Source organism: Pinus tabuliformis, chromosome 3_2 (assembly GCF_031772625.1).
Source record: "Pinus tabuliformis cultivar Carrire ecotype Pingquan chromosome 3_2, CPIR1, whole genome shotgun sequence".
In the NCBI taxonomy this organism is placed as follows: Eukaryota; Viridiplantae; Streptophyta; class Pinopsida; order Pinales; family Pinaceae; genus Pinus; species Pinus tabuliformis.
Window position 1 is genome coordinate 589,813,854 of NC_142302.1, and position 12,226 is coordinate 589,826,079.

The following is a 12,226-nucleotide window of genomic DNA, read 5'->3' on the forward strand; positions in this document are numbered from 1 at the left end:
AGGCTTGGCCAAATTAATGACAGAAACAAATTTTCAAGCCTTAGACATTAACCAGCTGGATAGTGAAACAGAGCTGGCGACTCCAAAGATCAATGTAGCCTTTGAACAATCCCCCTGGTAATCTGATATCTGTTATGTGTTACAAATCCTGTGTGCTCCCCCAGGACTGTCTAGAACTAAGTGTAGATTCTTAAAAATGAAAACCTCAAGATTTTGTGTGATGGATGGCAATCTGCTTTGGAAAAACCATGAAGGTATATTGCTGCATTGTTTAATTGAAAACGAAGCTGACAATATCATAAAAGGATTTCATGCAGGTGACTGTGGTGGACACTTGTACTGGAAGTCCACTGTGGATAAAATACTAAGGGCTGGATACTACTGGCCCACCATGTTCTCTGATGTCAAGAAATTCATCACATCATGTCATAAATGCCAAGTGTTTGAGGGAAAGAGACAATTGCTGCCACTTCCTTTAAGGCCTATTGCAACAGAGAGACCTTTTCAACAATGGGGATTGGACTTCATTGGGGAAATTCATCCCTCATCTTCAGGCCAACACAGATGGATTTTAACAGCAACAGACTACTTCACTAAGTGGATTGAAGCTGCCCCATGTAGACAAGCAAATGATTCAATAATCATTCAATTTTTGGAGAATAACATACTGGCTAGATTTGGCTGCCCTGACAAAATAATCACAGACAATGCTGCAGCCTTCAGATCAAAAAAGATGGTGAAATTCTGCCACAAATTTCACATTACTTTGGGCCATTCTACTGCATACTATCCCCAAGGAAACGGCCTTGCTGAATCATCAAACAAAATCCTTGTAAACATTATAAAAAAAGTGCTGGAAGAAAATAAAAAGAATTGGCATAAGAAGCTTGTGAATGCCCTATGGGCAGATAGGCTAACAACCAAAAGATCAATTGGGACCAGCCCGTATGAGTTGGTTTATGGATTAGAGGCCAAGTTCCCCTCATCACTAGGAGTGCCTGTTATGAAGCTTCTTCAAGAAAGCCAAGCTGAACCAAATGATATGCAAAGAAGAATCAATCAAATAACATGTTTACAGCAAACCAGAGATCAAGTTTTTAGCAGAGTGCAAGTGCTGCAAGAAAAACTAAAGAAGGCCTTTGACAGAAGAACCAAGGCAGAAGATTTCAGTGTGGGAGTCAAAGTCCTCAAGTGGGATGCAAGAAGAGAAGACAAATGAAAGCATGGAAAATTTGATTCCTTATGGAGAGGACCCTTTGTTGTCCAAGCAGTGCAAGGTAACAACACTTACTTCCTAAAAAGTCTCAATGAAACTGACTTGGATGAAGGTCCTGTGAATGGCAGGATGCTGAAGCATTATTTTGACTATTACCCATGAGTCCAGCCTGAGATTCCATTGTATATATGCAGAGGTATATATTATTTTCTGTTTAGATTGTAAAAATGCAGTTTTCCTAGTTTATTGACCGTCAGCAAAAGGTAAATAGAATCAAAGGTCTACCAAGAAGAAAAGCACACAATTTTTGGCACTTCAAAGCAGCAAACTTCAAAATTGGAAAGAGTAGTCAAGGAGCAAGGCAATCTGACCTTCTGTTCTTGGTCTTTCAATTGAAACACCATCCCCATGTGGAGCCACTATTAGCTACCTATACCAATAGGTTTCATATTTCATGATTGGCTATGAAAAGGCCCAAATATGCTCTGCTTTGATGATTCAAAGATCACATATTTCCAAGAGAACCCAAGCTGTGCTTGTAGCTTAGTAAGGACTTAAATTTTGATGGATGGTCCAACAGTCTAATCTGGATCATGTCATGTTTTAAATTTTTTCAGTTGTAGAATAGAGAAAGGAGTCTGTCCAAACTGTTTAATCTTGGCAGACAAGTAGTTCAGGTAGAGAAGAAAAGGCTCCCAACAGCTTAATCTGGGACCTTGGAAGAAATAAGGGTAGAAGTAGATAGAAAAACAAAAGAAAAGCCAAAGAAAAGAAAAGGAAAGTAAGGGTCTGCAAGTCCAAGTGCACCCTCCAAGAAGAAATAAAAATGCTAGGCAAATAGATGGGTAGGCAGTTGAGGTTGCAGAAGGACCATTTCTTATCAGTTGCATGTGTGCCAACTTTGTTTACCAAAGTAAAATCAATGAATTGAGAAGCTGTCATTCCTCATCAAGTTGCAGCAAGCAGGAGGCATGTCTAACCTCCCTTCCTCCCCTCTCCATTTCATTACTAACACTCCCTCATCAGATAAGGTTCATGGAAGAGATTATGGTTTCTTGGTGGTTCTTGTTCCTTCAAAAGCCACATTTCTTGTGTAAAAATCTTTTCATTTTGATCTACTCCCTAAGCTAAGTGTTTTTCAAATAAACTTAGCTTTGTCTCCCCTAATCCACTTCTTTCATCCATATTAACTTTAACTTTACTATATAAATCCCCTATATCACCTTTCCCCTACTAATATTAACACCATGGTGTATAAACCCCAAATTTTGTATAAATATCCCTCCCCTTGGCATTATAGCCATATGTTCTCTAAAAAAGGAATCAAAATGACATCTGGTCACTTTGATGAACCTATACCTCATCTCTCCCCCTTGCTTCAAGTCATTCCACTCATCAAACCATCATTTGCAAAGAAAAACCTATAAAAACCCCTTCCTACCCCTCAAACCCTTTGAAATTATGAGAAAAAACCAAAAAACCCACTTTCGCCGCTTAAATCAAAGTTGGCGCATATATGTGATTTTCCAAATACATTGAAACACCTCGTAAAAACCCATACCCTAAGGTTTTCCGCCGGGCACTGCTTTCAAAAACAAATATTATATTACACCCGCCCGCATCCGTATCCACCAATCACATCATCCTCCCGTCCACCGTCGGATCACACCCATGGGATCTAACGGCCCTCATTGATATCGGAGCGGCCCCCACGACAGGCATTTAGCGCCCGAGAAAATGACGAAGGGATACGTCATGGCGCGGCCACGCGTCACCCTCTAGGGTCTCTCAGAGCGGCCTCTGACAAAACCAGGGCCGTATCCTAACTGCCCCAAGAGACCGTAACTGCTACGGCACTTAACTGTAACCGTTGTGACTCACCGCCCGGTTTGCTGGTCCCGTGTCAGACCCCCGTCATCGCCACCCTGCCATCGCATCAGTACTCTCGTCTGCCCCTGTGCCAGCGTGTCTGCCACCGCATCATCCCCGTGAACCAATAGTGGCCCGCCACCTCACCCGATGACGTCATGCTGACGTCATCTGAGCCTGACCCCACCCTATGACGTCATGCTCACGTCATCCGAGAAAACGCGCCAAAATGCCAAAAGTCCATATTTAGGCCAATTTTTGCGTTTTTTCGTACTTTTGCTACCAGAACTGTTGCTTTCTCTGCATGACTGTTACGTCCAAGTTACACCACCTTTGTTGAAGCCAACTTGGAGATGTCTAGCGCACCATTTCCACAGTCATCCGTGACCATCGCTCGCTCTTAACCAGGTATTCTCCATTAAAAACCTTCATATACCTACTCTGTTTGTGATTTCCCTCAAAAGAGCTTAAGCCACGTGAAACTCTCAAAATTCACCGGTGAAACTTGATGCCTAGCCCCCATTTACCACTGCAAGCTCGAAAAACCACTAGCTGAGCCTTGATTTCCCGAGTTCTTATAAAAAGCTGTGAACTGCTCGCGCAATCGTGAGACAGTTGGCCAATTCATTAAAAACCTGCCACAGAAGACAAAGTGAGACCAGACATTGGTATTATTCATAATTCAGACAGTATTTCAATTCCTATGTGCCCTCCTCACCCTCTGGTCCCTGAAACTCACACTCTTTGCAGGTAATAACTTCTGTGTTGTTCTACCTACTTCAACCAGTTCACCTGCAAGACAGAAACTTAATAGACTATGGAGACTCCAATTGCACTGAACATCAAGCCTCTCAATGCCCCTCATAGGGAGTTGGAATGGAAAGCCCTGGGAGATATGGATTATCAAATGTTAGACTGGTTTCCATTAGGCTCCAAATACAATATTCAGATGCTAAATGAGTTGAAAGCCCAGCACCTTAGTAGAGCTAATATCCTAGGGATTTGGGATTCAAACTTGCCCATCTACAACCTCCCCCAGGTAAATTCTATGCCAGAGTTGATCCACAGATGCCAGGAGTGCTATGATCCATGCCAAAGAGCTGTCCTCAGCCCTACAGGCTCAATTCTGTTCCATATCACCCCAGAGAGCATAAATGAGATGCTGCATTTCCACACAACAAAACCATTGACCCCCCTCCACATGTAGAACTTGATAAAGAAGGGGAATAAGTTTTCAAATGACCAGGTCATCAAAATCAACCAGCTGTTTGTACAATCAGGCTCTGAAACCATCAGAGCTCCTCCCATTGGATATGTTTACTTAAATGAATTGGGCAGAATGCTAGTGGATTTGATCAGCTATGTCCTAGGGTTCAAGGGAATGGAGGATGTGGATGAAATCATAATGGCAATGTTGTCTATATTCTCTCCTGGAAAGCCTCCAGCTGTGCATTATGATTATGCCACATATATTGCAGATAGGATCCATGACCAGCTGATGGATCTGCAGAGGGAAAGACTGTTCAGATATACTTCATTCATTTACCATCTATTCTTGTTTAATCAACCAGGCAGCTTCTCCATTCCCCTGAAACAAGTTAATGCCCAGGGGAATCCAAGATCAGTTGTGTTTTGGACCTCTTTCTTTCACTGCACCTCTGTGTCACCATACACATACTGTGAGTTTATAGACTTATTCATACATCCAGCTATGACATTATTGTATGGTGTTCCTCCTCCAAGATTAACTGATGACATGAGGAGAATTCTCCATCTGAACAAAACCTACAGCATTGGTAATTGGTACCTTTACCAAAACCACACAGTCATCAGAGTATATGGCTGTGAGTTGAAGCCTTTTAGGCTGCCAAGGTATGTCCCCATGAGGCTTTTCTCCCTTGAATACTTCAGGCAATTTGGGAATGCCGACTACCTCCACTTCGAAAGCAAGAACAAGAAGGCACAGTTGAAGGTAAGGAGCCAGCTGGGCCCTTTCCTATACAACAGAAAAGAGGAGGGGTGGAAAGAGGCAAACAGTATCCTAGAGGCCCTCAAACTGCAAACTAGCTTTGAATGGATACCCTATGACCCCAATCACTTTTTTTCCCTCAGGAGGATAAGATACAAATTGGGTACCTATTCTCACATAAGGCAGCCTGAGATTGAGCAGTATGCCAATGCATTAACCTGGGAAGAGGGCACCTTAGAAGAGGAAATCACTAGTGAAGAGCTGCTAGAAAGAGAGGCCAGGAATATTCAAAAGGAAACTGACTTAGAAACTTGTGGACAGGTCCCCCTCTCATACAAAAGACAACTTGGAGCAGCTTCTTCAGCTTCAACAACACATCAGCAAGCTGCCATGAATACTCCACAGACAACCAGCAAAGGCAAAGAAAAGCAGGTGGAACAGCCACCTCCTATGACCGAGGAACAAATGGAAACACTAGTGTAGCAACAAGAAGAAATGGAGCAGCAGGGAGAAGGGAAGCAACAAGAAGAACAGCAACAAAGGGAAGAACAAAGGTAGGAACAACCTGTCCAGCAAGAGCAAATAGTGGAAGCCCCTAAATCCACTGGACAAAATGTGCCTCCAAGGCAAGAAACTTCAGCTGAGGCATCAATCCTCCAAACTCCACAAAAGGAGGATACAAGCAGGAAAAGGGACAGAGAGACCCCCATTACAAAATCGGCATCTCATGGGGAGAAAAGATAGAGAATGAACCCCTTCTCAGAGGAAGAAATGCCAATAGGATAGTCCTTTGGTATACCCAGTAGGGAAGCATCAGAAAGCTCCTTTCAACAGGAGTAAGATAGAGCAATGCGAGGAGAAGTCAGTTCCTCCAATCAGCAAAGGGAATGTGGACCCAGCATTAAGCAGCAATTCATAGATATTAAGAGGAGAAATGAGCCCATCAAGATACAACTATATAACCATCTGCTGAACATGGCTCCCACCAATCAACAAAGACTCATGTCTGCATATGATGTGCAGGAAGGCAAAATGATCATGAGTCATTTTATACCAACAACAGTGCAGCCCAAATCTGCCTCTGACTACTTAAGGACTAACCTGGAAGTCCTTGCGAAAGATATCCACCCAATGGATAAGATAGAACTGCATAAGCAAACGGGTGAGATGGTCTATGCTTCCTTGGCAGACCAAACATTGGACAACTACAGGCTACAAAATAGCCTCAACAATACATCCTCTCAGCTAGAGTTGGAGAGAGCATCATCCCAGGCAAATGACAACAGAATAAGGTCCTTGGAGGACATCATCATAGAGATGGGACATGATCGCAAAGACATCAAGGGAATACAAGAGATCTTAAAATTGAGGGATGCAGACATGGCAGCCTTGAGGAGAAAGATCAAACTCCCAACCACAATTCACCCTCAAACAGATGATATTGCCCAGCAAAGACATGATCAACAGGCCACAACCTTGTTGATATCTCTGTATAAGCAGCTAATCCAAACTCAGGAACAGCTGGGAGAATCGGAGGCTGCAAAAACAGCACTACAGGCAGCCTTAAAACAAAGAGAAGAAGGGCAGACCTCTCAGGCTCCTCCTCAAATCATAAACCTTGAGCAAGTTACCTTAACTACTGTTCCTCCCCCCCAACAAACTGATCAAGCTGCACCAACTACTTCAGAACCGCCACCAACAGAACAGGCCCCTAGCTTGGACATGCAAAAGCTAAAAAATGAAATTCAAGCCCTGGAAGCTCAAATGGTAGAACTGAATGAGACCAGGGATAAATTGGCCAAGGTAAATGACAGGTATGACAAATCCAAACAAGTTGTGGCAGAGAAGGGCAGGGAGGTGAAAGCCCTCAAAGACAGGATAAAAGATCTAGAAAATGAGCTCAAATTAGACAAAGTTATAGCTGGGCTTAAGGAAATTTTATGGGCCAACATTGGCCAGTCTATTACTGACCCATGGCAGTATATAGGGACAATCCATGAGCAGCTAGAGCTCATCCCAAAAGCACAAGCTGAAATTCACAAATCAAGGGCTGCTCTAGGCAACATGCTTGAAGTTGCCACCAGGATAATCAATGTGTTGAATAATAGAACAAGTACTCAGCTGGCAAACATGGGAATTCCCAATAGGACTGAGGCCATTCAGTTAATCAAAAGGGTTCTCACATTGAGAAATTTGGTGCAGACATTGGAGAGAAGGACCCAGGACATGCAGACCGAGGTAAAAAGATTCATGGATAAGTTCCTGGTGCTGCAAAACAGAGGACTCCCTAGCTTACTGAACAGCGCAGGGAGACTGCTCATTCATGAGCAGTATGCCAAAAGAGTGAATGCATTTGCCACAAATGAAATCCATGAGAAGCCCAGCAGCTCAGAAGAAACAGGGCCAGCTACAGGACAAACTATCTACAACAAGGTAGAAAGTCTATTTTTTATAATGAATGAGATCAATCACCTGTTTGATGTGGCACCCAATTTTTACAAGTATACAGAGGCAGAGGAGACTATGGATGCAATTTTCAGGCATCAACTCCCTACACAAGACTGGTGGGCAAATACAATGCAGAAAATTTTGTAAACAGTGAGCCATTCACCAAATTTTGTTTTTAAAATATGAATTATTATGCAAAGCACAGTTTAACAAAATTAGCATGCAGTAAAGATTAAAGCTGAGCCAACTCAGCAGAAATTTTGGCCAACAAAGCAAGAGTAGGAAACCACAGCTGGCAGAGCCGAGAAGATACAACGTAGCAAAAGGTAAAGGCACATTTACCAGCATCAAAGCAAAGCGGTTCAACCGACTCAATGACCTCCAAAGGTCAAATTATCCTCTGACAGACTTAAAGAGCATTTATGCTACATTCAAAGTTGTAATAACTTCTTTTCTACTTTCTGTACGAAGTAATGAAGATATTTTCTCTCTCAGATGACTCAATGCCTGAGATATTTTGTATAAGCATTCCTATAAATTCCCCTTCGCATGAGTTTGCAAGGGTTGTTGTTGATTTCTCCTGAAGAAGTTCTTATGTTGTAATCCTTTCAGAAGTTTAATAAAGAAAGTGATGGAATTTCTCGGATTTCTGAAGTGTTGAATGCGTTCCGGTGTCTGTTGAAAACTGCTGGATTCCTGTGTATTACACCATACAATAAGTCTCTGTAACTCTCTCTGTTATGTATTTTGATTTGTTAAAATCCATATATGTTTTCTAACTTTGAATATTTAGCAACAAGGAAAAAGAATAACTTTCAGGATTTATTCAATGAATACCCCGAGTTCAATCTGTGTTGTTAATGAATGTTTTCTTCAGCTGTAATTTTGACAAGTGTAATTCTTAATTGCTGCACTTTCAGAATACATCTTTCACAGTGACCTTTGTCACAGGAGTTCAAGTTTGCTCCTGTGCAATGTGTTTCACTTTCACCTCACCAGCTTAATAGAGAATTCTTGATTGCTTTCTGTTGGCTGATATGCCTCATCATACAAGTTAAATTTGTTTGTCTGAGATACACAATTGGTCCTGCAGTTTGAACACCACCAATCCTGCATTTCAAAGCATTTCACAACTCCAGACTCCATTGCCCAATGATAGTTTACTCTCTAAACACTACATCTTAAGACCTGAAAGAAATCCTTCAACCAAAACATAAACCAAAACCTGAGCATAATAGCTAGCCTAAAACACCATCATAACAGAGACAAATCATAAAGAGAGAGCCCTCTCTGATTACAGTTTGGCTAGAAACTGTGATCCAAAGATTGGTTAGTGGTTACCCCAGCCGTATTCCCTTGGGAGTCATAGGGAACAACCTGTGTTGGAAATAATACTGAGAGGGGGGGTGAATCAGTATTATATAATTCGTTTAATAAATATTCTTTATTTGTTCTTTGAATTATTTTTGCATGTCAGTACCATAAAATAATGAACATGAACAAAAGAAACAGATAGTCACACCAAAGAACACAAGATGTAAGGTGGAAACCCAATGTGGGAGAAAACCACCTGCTGCAATATGTCTCTATCTTCTTTCAAATTAGAAACTCCTTTTACAATGGTTTTGTACTAGTGCAGTCCTTTACCAGTACGCAGGCTGCAACCTGCAGAGAGCTACAACTCTCTCTCGTTTTCCAGTCTCTCCTGGAAGGGAGCTACAACCCCCTACTTCTTTTCATACAAGGACCACTTTTCATAAATTTTCAAACTGGATCCATAAGCATCAATTGATCATCAAGTGTAAGAGAATTACCCAATCAACTGTAGTAACCAGATCAACAATAATAGGACCAAACCCAGAACACAACAGTGATAAACAAAGATTTTAAGAGAAGGAAGCACCCTGCTCAACTGCTAGCCTGAGTCCGGACTCACCCTGCTCAACTGCTAGCCTGAGTCCCAGACTCACCCTGCTCAACTGCTGGCCTGAGTCCCTCGCATTGAGTCTATTGAACTGCCTGCGTCGTGGCGCACCTGAACCCTTTGCTCCTGCGTCCCGGACGCACCTGAACCCTTACTGCACCTGCGTCCCTCCGGGCATAGATGATTTCAAGACTTCAAAAGTAACCCAGACAATCAGATCCACAGATCTGAACATGCGCCAAGAGATCTCGGTCCATTAATAGATTCGCCTTCATTATATCTAGACCAGATCTCACCCCATAAGATATTCAACAAAGACATACTCAAACCAAATGATCTCCTTTGCTTTATATAGGCAAGCTCCTCCTCAAATCAAGGAACAATACCACGAGCCGACACCTTAAAAACACAATACCGTCGGTTAGATACCAGGAGTAAATCACAAGAAACCCCCACGTGTGCTTTTCTCTGCCTTAAAAAGTGTGCACTGGGTGGACGCACCTTCTGAATGGCTGGACTGCGTCCCTGGACGCGGTCTATGCATGGATTACCTGCGAGTACGCACTTTTTGAAAGGTGTACCTGCGTCCTTCTTAAATTTTTCAATAAATTAAGAGCTGATCATCAATCTTTGATGCTGACATGAAAAACAGTGATCTACCACCTGAATGGGTTGCCATCAAGGACAACACCTGAACCATAATTCCAACAATCTCCCCCTTTCGACTTGATGGCAACCTCATAATCTTCAGCTTCATTCTCCCCCTTTGACATCAAGGGCAAAGGGCATGCTCCCCCTAAGATCATGCTCCTCCTGAATATGAACCAGATCTGCAGCGACGAACCATAATCTACCATGAAAGAAATAGAGACATATTGCAGCAATTTCCAAGATCTCCTTCTGACCATCCTCCATAATGCCAACAATGCATTATGTGCTCCCCCTGAGCCTGTATCACCAATAAGAAGAGGTTCAAGAATAAGATGATGCATCAACAACCCCCAGCTTTTGCCTGAGGTATTCAAAAGTGTCCCTGGGCAATGGTTTGGTGAAAATATCAGCAACTTGTTCCCGGAGAAAATGGTACTTGATTGGTATGTGCTTGGTTTTTGAATGCATAACATGATTCTTTGAGATGTTGATTGCACTTGTGTTGTCACATAAGATAGGGATTGGTGGTGTACAAGTGATTTGAAAATCCTATAATGTCTGCATCATCCAAAGGAGTTGGGTGCAACAAGATGCAGCATCAACATATTCCACTTCAGCTGTAGACAAGGCAATTGAACTTTGTTTCTTGCTTAACCAAGATACCAGTCTGGAACCCATAAAGAACGCACCACCACTTGTGCTTTTCCTGACATCCACGCTTCCGGCCCAATCTGCATCTGTATAAGCATGAAGTGTAAGATCTGTATCTCTAGGATACCATAAGACATAATTTTGGGTCCCTTGAAGATATTTGAAAATTCTCTTCACTGCCTGAAGATGAGTCTCTTTCGGATTTTCTTGAAATCTTCCAACTATTCCAACTGCATGCATGATATCTGGTCGGGTACCTGTCAAATAAAGTAAACTTCCAATCATAGATCTGTAGGTTGGTTGATGTACTGCTGCAGATTCATCATTTGCACTAAGGCTACATCTTGTGACCATGGGTGTACATACTGGTTTTGCATCTTCCATGCCATATTTCTTCAAAATCTGTTTGAGATACTTGGTTTGAGATAAAAAGATTCCTTCTTCCTTTTGTTGGATTTGCAAACCAAGGAAATATGTCAGTTCTCCTAGTAAGGACATTTCAAATTCTTTCTGCATGACTGAGGCAAAGCTTTGACTCATAGCTTCTTCATTGCTGCCAAAAATAATGTCATCTACATACACAACAAGAATTAGCAATTTTTCATTTTCAACTTTTATATAAAGATTGCTATCTGCTGAACCTTTTGAGAACACTTGCTGATGAAGATATTTGTCCAAGCGGTAGTACCAAGCCCTTGGAGCTTGTTTGAGACCATAGAGGGTCTTTTTCAATCTGCATACGAGGCTTGGATCATTTCCAAGAATAAACCCATTTGGCTATTCAATGTACACTTCTTCTTCCAAGTCTCCATTCAGAAAGGCTGATTTCACGTCCATTTGAAATACTTTGAAGTTTTGAAAACTTGAGAGAGCAAGGAATATTCGGATGGCCTCAAGTCTTGCAACAGGAGCAAAAGTTTCTTCAAAGTCTATTCCTTCTTGCTGTGCGTACCCTTTACAAACAAGTCTGGCTTTGTTTCTAATTACTTATCCATTTTCATTCAATTTGTTTTTGAAGACCCATTTTGTCCCGATAACATTCTTATATTTTGGTCTAGGAACCAGCTCCCAAGTGTTGTTCTTTTCGATCTGCTCAAGTTCTTCATCCATTGCTTTCACCCAACATTCATCTTTGCATGCTTCCTTCACATTTTGTGGTTCAGTCGAGGAGAGTAATGCCAAATAGCTTGAGGCTTCTGCAACTGTTCTTCTAGTTTGTACACCTGCTTCTTTCTATCCCATAATCTGAGATTCTGGATGGTTTTTCTGAACATATCTGGATGGAGTCTTTTCTTCTATTCTTGTTTGCTCCTCTGGTTCTTCTTGAGGTTCTTCTTGAGGTTCTTCTTCTTCATCATTGATCCAGGTGGATATTGGTGGCCACCTGCCAAGTCCACCTAGACCCCCACCATTGTCTTTCTCAGCATTTTCAGTTTCCTTAATTGTAGCACAACTTACTATTTTTAGCAGTTTTCGGGTCCTGAACTTCCGGAGCCGT